Here is a 19,431-nt window from a genome sequence, read left to right as displayed (position 1 = left end):
ACTACCATGCAGTGAAGGAAATAAGCGTTTGATCCCTTGCTGATTTTGCAAGTTTGCCCACTGACAGACATATACAGTCTATAATTTGAAGGGTTGGTTAATTTTAACATTGAGAGAGAGAATATCAAAAATAAAATCCAGAAAAAAAAAGCATATAAATTTATACAATGTGACTTTCTGAATTTTATTTTTGATATTCTCTCTCTCAATGTTAAAATTGAAATACTCTTGAAATTATAGACTGTACATGTCTGTCAGTGGGCAAACTTGCAAAATCACCAAGGGAGCAAATACCGTACTTATTTCCCCCACTGTATGTCTACTACAGCCCCTTGATTGTATCTTTTTTCAAAATTGTATTTAGTTACATGGTTTATGAGCCAAGTATAAACTTAGGCTACTTTCACACTAGCGTTAACTGCATTACGTCTCAAAACGTCTTTTTTCAGAAAAAACGCATCCAGCAAAACTTTTTGCTGGATGCGTTTTTTTTCCCATAGACTTGTATTGGCGACGTATGGCGACGGATTGGCATACGTCGTGTATGTTTTACGACGTATGCGTCGAAATTTGGCGACACGTCTCAAAAAAACGTTGATTGTAATGTTTTTTGTCTCCGCCTAAAAAACGTGTCGCGACGCATCCTGCGGCATACGTCGTTGGCTGCAATGGAAGCCTATGAGCGACGGATGCGTCGGGACACGTCGTACGACGCAATACGTTTTTTTTTTTACACTGAGCATGCTCAGAAGCAGAATTTTGTTGCCAATTGGCCAGACACCCCCAAATCTATATAAACCTGGCCTGGGCCTTCAACCCCACATATGCCAGCAAGAAGACAAAAGAGAGAAGCCTGCCAGCCACAAGACTCCAGCCACAAGACTCCAGCCACAAGACTCCAGCCACAAGACTCCAGCCACAAGACTCCAGCCACAAGACTCCAGCCACAAGACTCCAGCCACAAGACTCCAGCCACAAGACTCCAGCCACAAGACTCCAGCCACAAGACTCCAGCCACAAGACTCCAGCCACAAGACTCCAGCGTGAGTATTGCAATTTTTGTGTGCATCTGTGTGCCTGTGCATTTCTGTGTGTATGAGGTACTACTGACTACAGCAAGAGCTTAAAACCTGAAGAGAACCTGAGGCCTGCCATCGTCCTGCACCAGCCAGTGCCATGCTAGAGTCCAGATCCACCATGATGCCAGCCACTGTGAAGACCTGCTGCTTCAGCCAAAGGATTGTCAGCCTTTTGTATGTGTGTGTGTGTGTGTGTGTGTGTGTGTGTGTGTATGCGTCTTCTGATTGAGTTCACCTTTCTGCCTTTGTTGTACATATGTGTATTTGCATAAAGCTATGTGCGTGCATGTGTATGTGTGTATTTTTGGACGGCTGTGTGCTTTTGTATCATGTGCCTGCACCTTATTATGCCTTTGCCAATCTTATGCCTGTTCATGTGGGAGGGTATGTGTCCCTGTTCAGGATTTCATCAGGATTTGGTCAGGATTTTCCATCAGTATTTGTACGCCAAAACCAGGAGTGGGTGATAAAAGCAAAAGTGTGCCTGTTTTCCTATTATACTTTCCCTCTTGTTACACTCCTGGTTTTGGCTTACAAATACTGATGGAAAATCATGACCAAATCCTGATGCGATCCGGAATGTGGACACATACCATGCATGTTTGTGTGCGTCTTGTTGATTGCATGTGCATTTGTCCATGCTTTAATTAGTTAATTGCCTTTTTCTGATGTATTGACTGTATAGTGGTCTGTGCAGCATGTGGTTTAAAAGTGTTTTTTTTTTTTTTTTTTTTAAATCTGATGTATTTTTTTAAAAAGTCTAGCGGTCTGCAGCTTGTTGTTTGAATGTGTGAGTGTGGGGTTTTTTTTCTATTTAAAGGGAACCTATCACCTCGTTTTTTCGGCATGAGATAAAAATACTGTTAAATAGGGCCTGAGCTGTGCATTACAATAGTGTAGTTTGTGGACCCCGATTCCCCACCTATGCTGCCGAAATACGTTACCAAAGTAGTCGTTTTCGCCTGTCAATCAGGCTGGTCAGGTCAGATGGGCGTGGTGTCTTCCCCCAGATATTGCGTAGTTTTCCATTGGTGGCGTAGTGGTGTGCGCATGTCCAAGGTCCCGAATCCTGCACAGGGGTGTGAAAATAGCAGCGATGTCCGTTATTCCATTGGTGGTCGGTGGGCGCGGCCATCTTCCTTTGGCCGCGCGTGCGCAGAAGCGGCGCTCTGCTGGCCGCGGCGCTCTGCTGGCCGCGGCTTCAGGAAAATGGCCGCCGCGATAGCCATCTGCGCACGCGCAGCCAAAGGAAGATGGCCGCGCCCACCGACCACCAATGGAATAATGGACATCGCTGCTATTTTCGCACCCCTGTGCAGGATTTGGGACCTTGGACATGCGCACACCACTACGCCACCAATGGAAAACTACGCAATATCTGGGGGAAGACACCATGCCCATCTGACCTGACCAGCCTGATTGACAGGCGAAAACGACTACTTTGGTAACGTATTTCGGCAGCATAGGTGGGGAATCGGGGTCCACAAACTACACTATTGTAATGCACAGCTCAGGCCCTATTTAACAGTATTTTTATCTCATGCCGAAAAAACGGGGTGATAGGTTCCCTTTAAAAGTGTTGATTTTATTTTAATTACTGTTAAAACCATTTGCAGTTGATGCACTTGTATTTAAAATAAAGAGCATGTCAGCTCCTAATTGTGATTTTAAAAAAAAAAGAGTGAAAAAAAAATAAAAATAATAAATTTTTTGTTAAAAAAAATGTCCGTAGTATCATTTCATACAGGTAAATTTAAAACAGGTGTATGTACCAATGGTTATACTTGCAATACACAGTTGGTTGAGGGCATTTTTTTTTAATAAAGGTTACACTTAAAGGTTTTTTTGGGGAGGTGATTTTTGAAAATAAAATGTGGTAAATATATGTTTACATGGTGGGTTCACATTTAAAAAATTTTTTTTGGGAACATGGAAATGAATGGTATACCGTGCACCTGTTTTGGGGTTTTGGTGTTCACATTTAATGAACTTTTCTCACATCATTTTAGCAGGGTGTTTATTAAAACATTACCTAGTTTAGGGGGTGGTCTAACTAGAAATCCATTATACTTATTATAGATACACCAGGGCCCAGGACCACAGCCGCCACCGCCTGTCAGCCCAGGACCAGCCCACCAGGACCACAGCCACCAACTGTTAAAAGTAAGTTTTGAAGACCCCAAATCTGCTGCTTCAATGTGTAGAGCAGATTGCAAGTGTCTTTAAACTTACAGAAAAACCAGGACCACAGCCGCCGCCTGTCAGCCCACCAGGACCACAGCCACCGGCCTTTACTTACACAACAATGTCCTCTTCTGACAGCCCTCCTCCACAGCAACAGCGTGTATCGGTAAGTTTACACAATTTTTTTTTTTTTTTTTTTTAAATTTACTTTTTTTTTTATAACTACATGCATAAATTATGTTTCAACAGGAAGCTGAATCAGATGAGGAGCTGTCAGAAGGGGGCGAGATGGGTGGAGAGATGCAAGTGGAGGAGGAACCAAGTGTAAGTAGTGGTGAAACAGTTGCTTCGCACATCACACTGCACCATACACAAAACAGATTACTAAACACAGAAAATATATGCCTACCTTAACTGAGAATTTGTTTACTTTATTTCAGGCTGCTGCTGCTGCCGCTGAAGGCTCTCCCAGACACTCCCAGAGTCGGCGGACTCGTCGCCGCGGTCGGCCATCAGTGAGTTGTTTTTTTTGGGGAGGGGTATTCTATTGGTACTTTAGTGTTTCAGTGTACTAATTTGTTTTCCTTTTTTTTTTTTGGCACAGGCTTCACAGCGTGCTCTCGCAGAAGAGGATGATGATGATGACGACATTGATATCGAGAATCTCATCGAGGAGGTTCGCGAGCGGGAGCCGCTGTGGAACATGGCTGACCGCAGGCATGCCGATACCGGTGTCACCCGTCGGCTCTGGGACGAAGTGTGTCGCAACCTGTTTCCAAGGCGGGAGAGCCTTCATCCTCAGCAGCAGAGCAAACTAGGTAAGTATTCACTTTCCAAGTGATGTTTTGAGCTGACTGTAATGTATTGCATTTACCAATTTTTTGTTTTTTCTTTTGATTCTTGTCTTCACAGTTGGAAAGGTTAGGAAGCGGTGGCGGTCACTGAGGGATCGCTTTAAGAGGGAATTCAACGATGAGATGAAGGCCCCGAGTGGCTCTGCAGGAAGGAAGAGGAGCAAATATAAATATGGCCAGGCCCTCTCCTTCCTGAGGCGAACCATGCTAAGCAGAGTGTAAGTATTCTACAGCCCACTAATAACCATGTTAACCTGTCTACTTAGTTTGCTTTCAGTCAGGGCTTTTTCATTCCAATGTATTAATTTCTTTTGTTTTTTCTTTCACAGCACCTTCTCCAGCCACCGGGCGCCTGCATCTTCCTCTGCGCCCTCTGGAGCGATCCCTCCTGAGTCCGCCACTGAGGGCCACGTCGGTAGGCCCCACACCTCTGTCCCCTCCTCTGACCCCTCTGTCCCCTCCTCTGACCCCTCTGTCCCCTCCACTTCATCCGCCCCAAGCAGTGGAGCATTATTGCAGGCTTCATTGCTCACATCTGATGCTGAACAGTTAGCGTTCCCTTTACCCCACCCCTCTGATCCTGCCACCTCGACACCACCATTAGGTTCGTGGCGGCAGCGACAGAGGGGTCAGGAAAGGAGCTATGCTCCTGAGTTCTTACACCTGAATGCATCCTTCCAAGGCTCTTTCAAAATTTTGGGAGAGCAAGTGACTGCTGGTTTCAACATGGTGCAGTCACGCATCAGTGAAACAAGCCGTGAAACCAGCAGTCGCTTGGATAGGCTGCATTCAGCTGTAAGTCCAGATCCGGCCAATCTTTTTTTCCAATCCATGCTCATGAGCATGGAGAAGCTTTCTTTTGAGCAACAGATGCGGGTAATGAATACCTGCCATAATGCTGCATTGCAGGCCGTTAATGAAGCTACCCAGACACCTCCCCACACCTCCACTCCAATTCCACCCCAGGCCCCACCCCAGGCCCCATTTCCACACCATACCCCCCATTACCAAACCCAGCCCCAATACCCACACCAGCACCATTACCAAACCCAGCTCCAATCCCCACACCAGCACCATTACCAAACCCAGTCCCACTACCCTACCCAGTCACAATACCCAACCCAGTCCCCACAACAATCCCGGCCCCCAGACCAAATTACTTCCCCAATGTTTTCTTTACTCAGCTTTTCTCTTCCCCCTACCCCAACACCACCCCCCTCTGGTCAGCCTCTTGGTTTAACCCCCTCTTCCACTGCACCCCAAACAAGTAGGGTTTCCCCACCTATCGACGTGGTCCAACCTTCCTGCCCCTCCTCCTCTCATATCTCCACCCAAAACTTTGAAGACTTGTAAATATGTTTTTTTAATGTTTGTCAAAAAAATTTTGCTAAGTTTTCCCAAAAAAAAATTGGAAAATAAAAAAAAAACTATTTTTTTGGCAAAAAAAAAAAAAGTTAAAATAAAATTCTGATTATAATTGTACTCTGTGTGTGTGTGGATTTATTAAGGTAATATAATAAAAAAGGTTTAATAAAAACAAACACCAGACATGTTAAAGGTATAACAATGGTTTTACTAGCAAGAAAACCACGCTTTTGGGCCTTTTTTTTTTGGGGGGGGGGGGGGCAGAAACACATTTTTTACATAAACAAAACACATGGGAAACAGGTTACACATGGGAAACAGGTTACACAATCATGTCTTGCCACGGGATCCGCCCGCCAGGTGAGACAAAATAATCGGCAAACTGGTCCCTCATCCTTGTAACTGAACTTGTAGAGCGAACCGAGCTGCTGCGGTAGTCCCACAAGGTGGTCTCCAAATCTTCATCATCCAAGGAAACGGGCTCCTTTGAAAGGACAAAGTTGTGGAGCACCACACAGGCTTTAACTACCTCGTCTATAGTTGTTGTTTTCAGCTTGATAGCAGTCAGCAAAACTCGCCACTTCGCCGTCAATATGCCAAAGGAACACTCCACTACTCTTCGTGCTCTAGTAAGCCGGTAATTAAAGACCCGCTTGGTATGGTTTAAGTTCCGGCTACTGTACGGTTTCAGTAGGTGCGGCGACAGTTGAAAGGCTTCATCACCTACAAAGACATATTCCAGGGCTGGGTCATTTGTTCCTGGCAGTGGTCTGGCTGGCGGTAAAGCATTAAGCTACTTACGGGTAGCGGCATTTTTCGGAGGCCCATGACAGCACTACGAGAGAGGGGATCCGCCCTTAAGGAACAGGAAACCTACAGATACAAAAGGGCGGCACCTCTCCCATGCATCAGTTGTATTTCAGAGCCTTGAGAGGACTACCACGGTTAGTGGCATACAAATATACATTATATACATTTTGAAACAGAAATATTTTATTAACTTTATAACTAGACACCATACGTGAGATCTATATATCACACTATATACATATCAGGAAGTGCAACCCCCAAGTGAATAGGGCGGGAACTAAGGGTGCTGTCATGGGCCTCCGAAAAATGCCGCTACCCATAAGTAGCTTAATGCTTTATTCGGACTCCCATGACAGCACTACGAGAGATTTACAGAGATGTAAGCTACCTTAGGGAGGGACTATAGCCTGCAGCACCCTTAACCCGAAGGTGAGATCAGAGGAGGACCCCAAATCCAACCGATAGTGCTTAAAGAACGTGGAAGGGGATGACCAAGTGGCCGCCTTACATATTTGTTCCACCGACACTCCAGATCTTTCTGCCCAGGATGACGCCATGGCTCGGGTGGAATGTGCCTTTAGATTCTGCGGAGCTGGTCCCCCACCCGCTGTATAAGCCATAGAAATAGTTTCCCTAATCCATCTAGCCAGTAAATATTTTGACACTCTACATCCTTTGTTTGGACCTTGGAAGGAAAGAAGCAGTGCCTCATCCTTCTTCCAACTATTGGTGACTGAAATATACTGTAGGAGAGATCTCCTAACGTCTAGCGTATGAAGCTCCTGCTCTTTAGGATTGGATGGATTAGGAACAAAAGATGGTAAAACTATTTCCTGCGACCTATGAAACCTCGTTGCTACCTTTGGTAGATATGCTGGGTCTGGTCTAAGGACTACTCTGTCAGACAGGAACTCTGTATATGGGGGAAGCCTGGAAAGTGCCTGGATATCCCCTACCCTGCGAGCTGAGGTTATGGCAATTAGGAAGGCAGTTTTAAGTGTCAGCATTTTAATCGAGGCCTCGTGTAGAGGTTCAAAGGGGGGTTTTGTTAGTGAGGATAGAACTAAATTTAAATCCCACGGAACTGACCTATCTTTATACACTGGTCTAGTTCTACAGACCGCCTTCATAAACCTCGCTATCCAATAGTTGATAGCTACATTACAGGAAAACAGGGCACCCAGAGCTGAGACCTGTACTCTAAGGGTACTAGTAGAGAGTTTTAGCTCAAACCCCTTTTGTAGGAACTCTAAGATTTGTTGTATTGGCACCCCTTCTTGGATATTAAATTTAGAAACGGACAAGAACTTCCTCCAAGTTCTAGAGTAGATTTTGGTAGTTATTTGCTTTCTACTCTTTAGGAGCGTTTCTACCAGGTTCGGAGAGAAGCCTTTATCTATTAACAGTGACCGTTCAAACTCCACGCCGTTAAACGGAGCGCTGCCACTTGTGGATGGGAGATTGGTCCCTGAGAGAGTAAATTCGGGATGTCTGGCAGTACCCAGGGATCCGATACCGACATCGTCCTGAGCCAGGCAAACCAAGTTCTTCTTGGCCAAAAGGGGGCAATAAAGATGACTTTTGCTCGATCCTCTCTGATTTTTCTCACCACTAGAGGAATCAGATTCAGTGGTGGGAAGGCATAAGCCAACGGAAAATCCCATTTTATTAGAAAAGCGTCCACCGCCAGGGGATTTTCCCTGGGATTCAGAGAGCAAAAGAGTTTTACTTTCCTGTTGTCTCTGGTGGCGAACAGGTCCACCACTGGTTGACCCCATCTGTGGCTGATACAGTTGAAAATATCCTTGTTGAGAGACCATTCTCCTTGTCTTAGCGTGTTTCGACTTAGGAAATCCGCTGTTATATTTTCCTTTCCTTTGATGTGGAGAGCTGTCAAAGATTGAAAATTGAGCTCTGCCACCTGGAACAAGCGATCCGTGATCTGCATTAAAGTCTCGGACCGTGTTCCCCCTTGCCGGTTTATGTAGGCGACTGCCACTCTGTTGTCCGACAGAATTCTGACGTGCTGGCCCTGTAGATATATGAGGAATTCTTTAACAGCCAATTCAATTGCCAACAATTCCCTCTGATTGGATGAGAATGTTGTGAAGGGTTCCCATTGTCCCTGAACCACCATGTCCCCCATATAAGCTCCCCACCCCGAAGAGCTGGCATCTGTGGTTATTACTTGGGTGACATTTACTATCCAGGGCACCCCTGCTGACAAATTCTGTATGTCTAACCACCACCTGAGGGAGTTCAGTGTTATAGGCCCCAACGTTAATTTCCCATTTAATACGCCGTTTAGGGCTCTGTCATGGAATAAAACTTCTTTTTGCAGGGATCTGGTGTGTAACTGAGCCCACTTAACAGCAGGGATGCAAGATGTGAGTGACCCCAGTAGGGACATTGCTTGCCTAAGTGTCATGGAGGGTGATTTAATTGCTTTTAACACGTAACTCTGGATTAGCGCTATTTTTTCCTCAGGGAGAAGACACTGCTGTGTTACTGAATTCAAAATTAACCCCAGGAATTTTTGCATATTTAGAGGCTGTAATTTAGATTTTTCGAAGTTTATGATCCAACCTAGACGTTCTAGTTTAGCTTTAGTAATTTCCCATTGTGACAGACAGTGATCCACTGAGTTCCCGACAATGAGAAAATCGTCTAAGTAGGGGATTATAAGGACATTTGACTCCCTTAAATGTGCCATGACCTCTGCGATTATTTTAGTGAACACTCTAGGAGCAGAGGTTATCCCAAAGGGGAGTGCCCTGAACTGAAAATGTTGAATCCTACCCTCCATTATCAGTGCTACTCTCAGGTATTGTTGAAAATCAGTATGAATGGGTACATGATAGTAGGCATCTTTCAAATCCACCACTACCATAAAACAATTTTCAAAGAGCATTTTTATTGCAGAATTGATGGACTCCATTTTGAAAGTATGCTTTACCAGAAACTTATTGAGACCCTTAAGATTAATAATGGTTCTATAAGTATTATCTGGTTTTTGGATTAGGAAGAGGGGGGAGTAAAACCCCTTTCCTGTCTGAGAATATGGTACTTCCACCAACACATTTTTAGAACAAAGAGTCCTCACTTCCTCTTCCAGGGCAACTTGTTCAGTGGGAGATGAGCGCCAGGGTGTTAGCTTGAACTTGTCCCGTGGAGCCTGGACAAATTCAAGTTTGAGACCATGGGAAACAGTGTTTTTTATCCAAACGCTGTTTGTGATTTCTGACCATGCTGCTGAGAAATGCAGCAGTCTCCCTCCCACCGGGATTGCTAGTCATTGTTCTTGTTTCTTGTTTTCCGTCGGGTTACGGCGAAACATGAGACCTGTACCTCGTTTTCGCTTATCATCCCATCTGGACCGATCTCTGCCCGGTGAGAAGGCGCGCTTCCCTCCCCGATTGAACCTTCTTTTGTTGAAGGGACGACGGTATGCATTGAAGGTATTGGGAAACTTTTTCTTATCGTCTCCTGCCTTCTCTAGGAGTTCATCCAGGGTAGGCCCGAATAAATACTCCCCTTTACAAGGGATAGCGCAGAGCTTTGCTTTTGCCTGCATATCCCCAGGCCAGCATTTCAACCATAGGGCTCTCCTTGCAGCATTAGAAAGCCCTGCTGCTCTAGCTGCCAATTTAACAGAGTCAATTGAAGCGTCCGATAAAAAAGCTGCCCCCTCCTGGATTACCGGCAATGCTGCTAGAATAGAGTCTCTGGAGGCCCCCTGTTTTAATTGGGTCTCTAACTGGTCCAGCCAAACCATCATCGACCTTGCCGTGCAGGTTGACGCCACCGCAGGTCTTAAGGAGCCGGCTGCCATCTCCCAGGTCCCCTTTAGGAAGGTATCCACTTTCCTATCTAGGGGGTCCTTAAGTGTTCCCATGTCTTCAAACGGGAGAGAGGAACGCTTTGCTACCTTGGCAATTGCCGCATCCAGTTTCGGGGCCTTTTCCCAGTTACCTACTGCTGGGTCATCAAAAGGGTATCTACGCTTTTGCGCAGGTGGTAAGGAGCCTTTCCTTTCTGGTTTTCTCCACTCCTTGTTGATAAGTTCCTGTATCTTTTCATTCAGGGGAAAAACTCTGCGCTTTCTCTGTTCTAAGCCGCTGAACATCATTTGTTCTTTAGAGAGTTGAGGCTTGGGTTCTACTATACCCATTGTGCCTCTGATTGTCTTTATTAATTTGTCTACTCTCTCCAAGGGTAAGCAAAACCGAGCAGCGTCTTCTTCCGAGGAGGAGGATGATGCTGCTGAATCGTTCGATTCTTCGCTTTCCTTATCCACAGATGAATCAGACGTCAACTGAGCTCTCTGCTTAGAGCCTCCTGTCTGTGAAAGGTTCTTAATGGACTGTCTGACCTCCATTCTAACCATCTCCTTTAGACTGGCCGCAATAGAAGAGGATTCTTCCGCTACCTAAGAGGATAAGTAAGGCAGACTAGTGTATAAGAACTACATGCCATACCCCCTCCCCTCCTTCCAGGACCTCACCGTCTGCTGGATACAGGGGTCACATAGTTTTTTAGGGTGTGAGTCGGGCAAGGGAACCGCGCAGATGGCACACTCCCTATGCTTCGTCTTACTGACATTTTTCCTTCCCTGCATAAAACATATGAGGGGACACTAGTCATTAAGTGAACTTTCTCGGAGATCACTTACCAGTGGCTGCCCACACCCAGAGAGATACCGAAGTACGAGGGGGATTCTTCTTGGCTGACACTCCAGACCCCTGTCTGGAGGAGCTTCTGCGGCCTGAAGTATCGCTCCTTTTTTCGTGTTCCTTCTCCTTAGGCTTCTGGGATGCTTCTTCCAGCAGCGCAATCTGCTGATCCTGATCAGACGCCATCTTCAGTAACTGGAGCCAGAAGCCAGGAACACGCCGCTGGAGCTTCCTTATAAAAGCCCCTCCTTCGGACAGCACACCTGCTCAGCGTTAAATGATTTCCCCGCCTTGCCGCAGCTGTGGGGGACCCTCCGGCGTTCTGAGGGAGAGCGGCATGAAATCCCGGTGGGCGCCGCCATCTTGGAGCCCCCGCGCATGCGCAGGAGCTCCGCGACCCGGAAGTCGTCGTTGGCTCCGCCTACCAACGTCACCACAGCTTACAGCGCTTCCTGTCAGCGCTGCAGCCATCGTGGGACGCCGAGGCCGGCCAGCTGAACTCCGGTCAGCGCCTCCAGGACACTGCCCCCGCCCCCACACGCAGGGAGACCCACAGCACACGAGGGGATTTATACTTACCATACGCTGGCACCTGGAGCCCGGACACCCCCTGGCGACCGCTTCCCTGCTGTTTTAGCCACTGCCGTGCCGCCCTGCCAGGGCCACCGTGACCACATCAGGTACTCGCACCGGCCGAGGTAGGAGACCCCCTCGCTACCAGATTCGGTCCGGCCGGCCTGGAAACCGTAGAAAAAACTTCTGTAGGCATCCAGTCCCTTCAGGAACAGGAAACCAACTGATGCATGGGAGAGGTGCCGCCCTTTTGTATCTGTAGGTTTCCTGTTCCTTAAGGGCGGATCCCCTCTCTCGTAGTGCTGTCATGGGAGTCCGAATAATCGTAGCTCTCTCCATAAAGGCAACGACCCATTGGAGAGTTTTTAAGAACTTGCGAATCGTTGGACCGTCCATATGCTCCGATGTCCACGGCAAGGAACCTGCAGTTGGCATCTGCAATAGCCATAAGGACGATGGAGAAATACTTCTTATAATTATAATACTCCGATCCTGTTCCTGCCGGTTTCGCAATCCTTATATGTTTCCCGTCAACTGCACCCACACAATTAGGGAAATTGCAAATTTGCTGAAACTCTTCAGCACTTCGCAACCAGATTTCCATGGATGGTTGGGGGATATACTCTGGTTGCAAAGTGGTCCAAACAGCCTGACATGTGTCCTTCACTATTCCAGAGATAGTGGAAATGCCCAGCCTGAACTGATAATGGAGCGAAGTCATAGATTCACCCGTAGCTAGGAAACTTTAAAAAAAAAAAAAAAAAAATGTTAGAAAAAATTCCAGACCAACAAGTTTTAATATGGCACTGTTAATTTTTTTTTTAAGGACGGGACACACAATAAAACCAGCATGAAACCGGTGTAAAAAAGCAGTGGAATGTCCGCCAAGAAAACCCAAATTACATGCTGCAGAAAATAGTGCGCAGTATGCCAGCGCAGTATTGTCTGCAGCATGTAATATAACATTCAAAATGACCAATGAAAGAAAAAAAAGCAGTTGCATGTCATCAAACCCAAAAAACTTAAAAAAAAAAAAAAAACTGCAGAAAATGCAACGCAATATTTCAGCGCAGTATTTTCTGCAGTCTGTTATCTAACATTCAATATCAGCATGACATTTAAATAAAGCAGTGGAATGTCCGCCAAGAAAACCCAAATTACATGCTGCAGAAAATAGTGCGCAGTATGTCAGCGCAGTATTGTCTGCAGCATGTAATATAACATTCAAAATGACCAATGACAGAAAAAAAAAAAAAGAGGCTTACCGCAGGGTCACCATCAGCCGCTCCGCCGGTGTGATGGCAAGCCTCATCCTTGTATCCTGTCTTCGGATGACATCCTCCAGTTTTGCAAGCAAAAAATCAAAATGTTCAATCCTCATCCGCACGTAGTTGTGGAATTTGTGTGGATTGTGCCGCAACTCCAGGTACAGAGTGGACTGGACACCCCGGGTCATCCGTAGTTGATTAATCGGATGAATCCACAGTCGTCTCCGTCTCCGTTGCTGCAGAAGCATCCTACGCCTCTCCGCTGCCGCCTCCTTCTCCCGCACTATGATATCCAGGCGATTTGTCTCAAAGATAACGTCGGTAACCAAACTAGCAATCCTCCCAAGAACACCTTCCATCGCTGCCACAAAACTAAAACCCACAAAGATGGGCTGTAAAAACAGTACTATATAGTTTTTCAAATTTTCCAGTAGCCAATCAAATTTGGGAGCCTCCCATTTTAAAAACGGATCCGTCGGAAAAACGGATACAACGGATGGTAAAAACGTATGCAACGCATCCAGTATTTTCGACGGAAACGTTTAGCGGATTTGCGACGTATCCGTCGAAATGCTGGATGCGTGGCATACGTTTGTCACCGTTTTTCACTTTTTTGACGCATCCGTTTTTTCGGCAAAAAAACGGATTTGCGACGTTATCCAGTTAACGCTAGTGTGAAACTAGCCTTAGAGGAAATGTTATTTTTATGAGAGATAATGGCCTTCATATTGTAATGTTACTTATTATGAAAACAATCTCAGTCAAAAGAGAAAGACATTTTTTGATTCCCAAAAAAAGACAATGTGAACATACCAACAGTATTACACAGCAAGTAAGAATGAGCAGCTAAGTGAACCTTATATTTGGTTTGTTGTTTGTTCTTGCATACATTAGTCACAAGATAATTCAGAGAACCGGTTCATTGAATGAAGTCAACTTACCGTATTTAGGCGTGATCTGCTTTCTGGGACATTTCCACATTCGGTCATAAAATTCTTTCAGAATCAATCATCTGACAATTGACAGATGGGTTTGTTTATTGATTTCATGTTGACTGAAAACCATAAGCTGCTTTACATAATGCTTTAAGCATAACACACCTACATAACTTAATACTGATCTTTACAGGGGTGCGATTTGAAAAGAGGGTGAGGATAACACCTTTTGGTGTTTGCAAATCAATCACGTAACCCTTTCTACAGTCATATCATACAAGCATATCCATCCATAGTATAAAGATCAAATCTCAATTACTGTATGCTTTACTGGACTTTAATGTCAATATCCACGACTGGATGAATTCTATAGCTCCAAATCTCCAGCTTATTGATGTAGAATTAGCTGGATCACAGTCTACTCTTTATTGCTTATCGAGGCGCATCACAATATACGGTACGTGTGCATGTGGTGCCATGAACATTACAGCCTTTGAAAACCTATTTGACTGTATATCTACGCAGTGGATTTTATAGGTTTGTATTAAGAAAACATAGCTCTGATCAAGATATATTAAAAAAATAATATGCAGGTTGAGATTTACTACAAGCACTTGAATACTAAATATTGATCTACTTCACCATTTAGCAACTTGTACTATATAATTGTCTAAGGGTCACTTCCGTCTTTCTGTCTGTCTTTCTTTCTGTCACGGATATTCATTGGTCGCGGCCTCTGTCTGTCATGGAATCCAAGTCTCTGGTCGTGGCAAAACAGCCACGACCAATCAGCGACGGCCACAGTCCAGTGGAAAAATGGCCGCTCCTAACTCCCCGCAGTCAGTGCCCGCTCCGTACTCCCCTCCAGTCTGCCCTCACACAGGGTTAATGGCAGCGGTAACGGACCGCGTTGTAATGCACTCCGTTACCGCTGCTATTAACCCTGTGTGACCAACTTTTTACTATTCATGCTGCCTATGCAGCATGAATAGTACAACGATCTAATATTAAAAATAATAATAAAAAAAAAATCATTATATACTCACCGTCCGTCGGCCCCCGGATCGACAACAGGCCTTTCCCGCTTGCGACGCTCCGGTAACCGGTCCATTCTGCGATCTCGCGAGATGATGACGCAGCGAGACCCCTATGTCATCATCTCGCGAGACCGCAATGCACTCTTGAGACCGGAGCGCACGAGCAGCGTCGGTAACCGCTTCGCTTGGATCTGGGGGCTCCAGAAGGTGAGTATATAACCATTTTTTATTTTATTTCTTTTTTTTTTTTTTTTTTTTTAACAGTGATATGATGCCCACATTGCTATATACTCCATGGGCTGCGCAATGTACTCCGTGGGCTGCGCAATGTACTCCGTGGGCTGCGTAATACCATCTAGTATTTAATAAACATGATCAAAGGGTTCCAATCATTAAATGTGAATAAATGCTAAAATATAACTATGAATTGGCACATGCTGGAGCCTCCTGTCAGAATTATAGGCTTGGGAATATTCCAAAAGACATATCTGATGAAAAGCTTAGACATGACCAGAACAAAACTTTACTTGTTTTGAATGACTACTTAACAATACAAGAAGGAACGATTTTATTCAAATACGTGAGAATGGAGTATATGCACATAGAATCTGGCCTTGTTCCAGTTTACTAAAAATTAAGTATTGCAGGGTCATAGAGTCATGACCAACTCACTGTAATAAATCTTAAAATGAGACTAAAATAAAAAATGGCAACAGATATCCTAAAATAAAGTACAGCAATCCAAACTCTGTTAAATAAAATATACTACGCAAGTTTAAAGAAAGAAGAAGAAAAAAAAAAAAGCACAGAAAGAAGAAAAAAGCATAATGCCCCAAATTCAGAAAGAGATACCCTTGTGAGATGTCCATCCTGAAGGCCTGGGATCTGTCCATCAGGTTCTGCCGTGATCTGCAAGCATGCTTAACCGTTTAGAGAAGATCCAAACCCAGACTTTGAACTGAGGAGAATGCTTTAGTGTCACAGTAGATAGAAGTCAGAACACCAATGGCTCCAATTAAAGGGGCTGCCTACTTTTCAACAACCCTTTTGTAACCACCTACCGAAAGAAGATGTAATAGAATGTCCTACGGTGGTTCTCCAAGTAAGAAACGGGAAATGATTCACAGCTAGCATCTGCCTGTAATAGCAGCGACCGGAGCTTGATTCTAGTGCTGCTGTATAGCCTATTAATGAACGTCATTTTATAGATATATACTACAAAACTGCAGTATTGTGATATGTAGAACTAGCGAACAGGTTAAAGTCTGACAAGACAAAAGAATAAAAAATAAATAAAAGCAAAAAGTAGTATATTTATAAAAAAAAAAAAAAAGTCTAATTTTACATTTTGATCAATCAACCCATAGAGTAAATGTACAGAGAAAAGAATAAAACCTCACAATTGCTGTTTCATTCTTCACTGCTCCCTAAAAAATATGTAATAGAAAGCGAGCAAAATGCTTTACATACAACAAAAATTAGTATCAATAAAAACGTTAGCTCATCACACAAAGTGACCCTGATCAGAAAAAACAATGGTATTTATCTGCAGGTAAATACCATTTCAAACATGCAAGTGTCTTGTTTTAGGGCGGCTGCAGGGGGAAAAGTAAAGGGCAGACTGTTCACCAACATTTGCATGGCTCTGGTGACAGCGAGCAGCTGCAGGAAGAATATAACTTCATTTTCTGCAGAAATATAGACTGCTGTACGTTAAATGGTATTTACCTGCAAATGACCACTTGGATTGCAGGTAAATTACTGTTTTTTCTTTTTATTTTACTTTTTTTTTTTTTTTTTAACTAACCGATAAGTTCCCTCAAAAAATAGGAATAACAATATCATACAGACCTGGAAAACATTAACAGGTCATTTTTACCACACAATGAACATTGTAACAGAACATTACACAGAACAATAATGGCAGACTGAAATTTTAATGCATTTACATTTTTTCCCTGTGTTTTTTTTTTTTTTTTCTTCCTCTTCTTCATACAGAACTACAACTAGGCCCACAAACAAAACCTCATTTGTCTACGTCGATGGGGAAAAAAAATACTTCTGAAAGAGAGGAAAAACTAAAGTGCAAGAACAAAAATGGTCAATTGTCGGGAGAGGTTAAAAGCCCAAGAATGCATCTTTAAAAAAAAAAAAAAAATGCTAGATCCTGGACTGACGCCATGCCTCTGATCTCAGTGGCGTGTCAACCAGTCCGCTACAGTCACCAGTCCGCTACAGTCACCAGTCCGCTACAGTCACCAGTCCGCTACAGTCTTGACAATTCAGTTGGAGCAAAACAAGGGTTTCCTCCACTTAGACAGAATAGTGAAGGCTGTAACCGCCTAAAGGCCACCAACTGTCTGCATTGGACACCTGACCTCCTCAGGTGATCCTTGGGTGACAAAGCTAAATAAACAAAACTAATATAATATAATATAAATATATATTTTATATACACTCACGGTATATATAAAAATGAGAGTGTGTATATATGCATGTATCAGCCACACCCACTCCACTTAGCCCCAACCAATCACTAGGCATCGTTCATTTCACCAGAGCTGTTGAAAAGAAGCCGAACTGTGATTGGTTGCTATGAGCAACAGTTTCCCTTGAAGACAGTTGTGGTAACTGAGGCCTACCGTATTATTCTTATCATTTCCATGGTGTTATCGTCCTTCTGTAAAGCTGGAAATAATTTATTACCGTGCCGACACAGATCACGCTCTGACACAGACTGCAGGGGGAGCCCAGAATCAGGAACTTCTTTGTCTGGCATGAAGCAACCTCATTAACCCCTTTCCGACATTAGACATACCATCCCGTCGAGGTGGTATGTGCCCATATGACCACCGACAGGATAGTATGTCTAACGCGATCAGCCGCGCTCACGGGGGGAGCACGGCCGAGTGTCAGCTGACTATCACAGCTGACATCCGGCACTATGTGCCAGGAGCGGTCACGGACTACTCTTGGCACATTAACCCCTGGAACACTGCGATCAAACATGATCGCAGTTTTCCGGTGGCATAGGGAAGCATCGTGCAGGGAGGGGGCTCCCTGCATGCTTCCCTGAGACACTCAGAGCAACGCAATATGATCACGTTGCTCCGAGCGTCTCCTCAGTCATCCTCCCTGCAGGCCCTGGATCCAAGGTGGCCACGGGGCTCCTTCCGGGTCCTGCAGGGAGGTAGCTTGTAAGCGCCTACTCAGAGCAGGCGCCGGCAAGCCTCCTACAGTGCCTGTCAGATCGCTGATCTGACACAGTGCATTGCAAAGTCATCACCATGATGTCCCACACTGGGACAAAGTGATAAAAAAAAAATTATATATATATATATATATATATATATATATATATATATATATATATATATATATATATATATATATATATATATTTTAGCTGAACAGCCCGGCGTAGTAAATATCTGTGGTTACTTATAGCACCTCACTTCTCTTATTTTCCCATCACGCCTCTCATTTTCCCCCTCACAACTCATTTTCCCCTTCAATTCTCTCATTCCCCCTAACACTTGTCATTTCGACCTCACATCTGTCATTTTCCAGTCACTCCACTATTTTCCCTCACTCCTCATTTTGCACACACCTTTTCATTTTGCACTCACACCTCTCATTTTCACCTCACACCTCATTTTTACCTTAGTATATACATGTTTGTCATCTCCCTTATATATAGTATACACCTGTATGTCATCTCCCCTGTATATAGTATATACCTGTTGTATGTCATCTCCTCCTGTATATAGTATATACCTGTATGTCATCTCTTCTGTATAGTATACCTGTATGTCATCTCCTCTATATACCTGTATGTCATCTGCTCCTGTATATAGTATATACCTGTGTGTCATCTCCCCTGTATATAGTATGTACCTGTATGTCATCTCCTCCTGTATTAGAACTCGTTCACACGTTATTTGGTCAGTATTTTTACCTCAGTATTTGAAAGCTAAATGGGCAGCCTGATAAATTCCCAGCCAACAGGAAGCCCTCCTCCCTGGCAGTATTAGCTCACACATACACATAATAGACAGGTCATGTGACTGACAGCTGCCATATTTCCTATATGGTACATTTGTTGCTCTTGTAGTTTGTCTGCTTATTAATCAGATTTTTATTTTTGAAGGCTAATACCAGACTTGTGTGTGTTTTAGGGCGAGTTTCATGTGTCAAGTTGTGTGTGTTGAGTTGTGTGGCGACATGCTTGTAGCAACTTTTTGTGTGTCGAGTTGCATGTGACAGGTTAGTGTAGCAAGTTGTGTGCAGCAAGTTTTGCGCGTGGCGAGTTTTATGTGTGGTGCGTTTTGAGTATGTCCAAGTTTTGTGTGAGGCAACTTTTGCATGTGTTGCAACTTTTCCGCATGTGCAAGTTTTGCATGTGGCGAGTTTTCCATGAGGTGAGTTTTGCACGTGTGGCTAGATTTGCGTGAGCCTAGTTTTGCATGTGGCGAGTTTTGCATGTGGCGAGTTTTGTGTTTCGACTTATGTGGCGAGGTTGGTGTATGTGTGGTGAAATGTGTGCTGAGGGTGGTATATGTGTTCAAGCACGTGGTAGTGTGTGGCACATTTTGGGTGTGTGTTCATATCTTCGTGTGTGGTGAGTATCCCATGTCGGGGCCCCACCTTAGC

General features: G+C 44.4%; 1 protein-coding gene and 1 long non-coding RNA gene across 3 annotated transcripts in view; one reads left to right on the top strand and one right to left on the bottom strand.

Moving 5' to 3' along the window:
* RNF144B (ring finger protein 144B) overlaps positions 1-19,431 on the bottom strand; it is a 153,783-nt gene that overhangs the window by 100,210 nt on the left and 34,142 nt on the right. The window lies entirely within an intron of this gene.
* LOC143781171 (uncharacterized) lies at positions 3,389-3,745 on the top strand. Its single transcript, XR_013216601.1, has 3 exons — positions 3,389-3,429; positions 3,513-3,587; positions 3,704-3,745. It is a non-coding gene; the product is annotated as an uncharacterized LOC143781171 (long non-coding RNA).

This window comes from Ranitomeya variabilis, chromosome 6 (assembly GCF_051348905.1).
Source record: "Ranitomeya variabilis isolate aRanVar5 chromosome 6, aRanVar5.hap1, whole genome shotgun sequence".
Taxonomy (NCBI): Eukaryota; Metazoa; Chordata; class Amphibia; order Anura; family Dendrobatidae; genus Ranitomeya; species Ranitomeya variabilis.
Note: the sequence above shows the minus strand (reverse complement) of the source record. Positions and strands in the feature narration are given on the sequence as shown.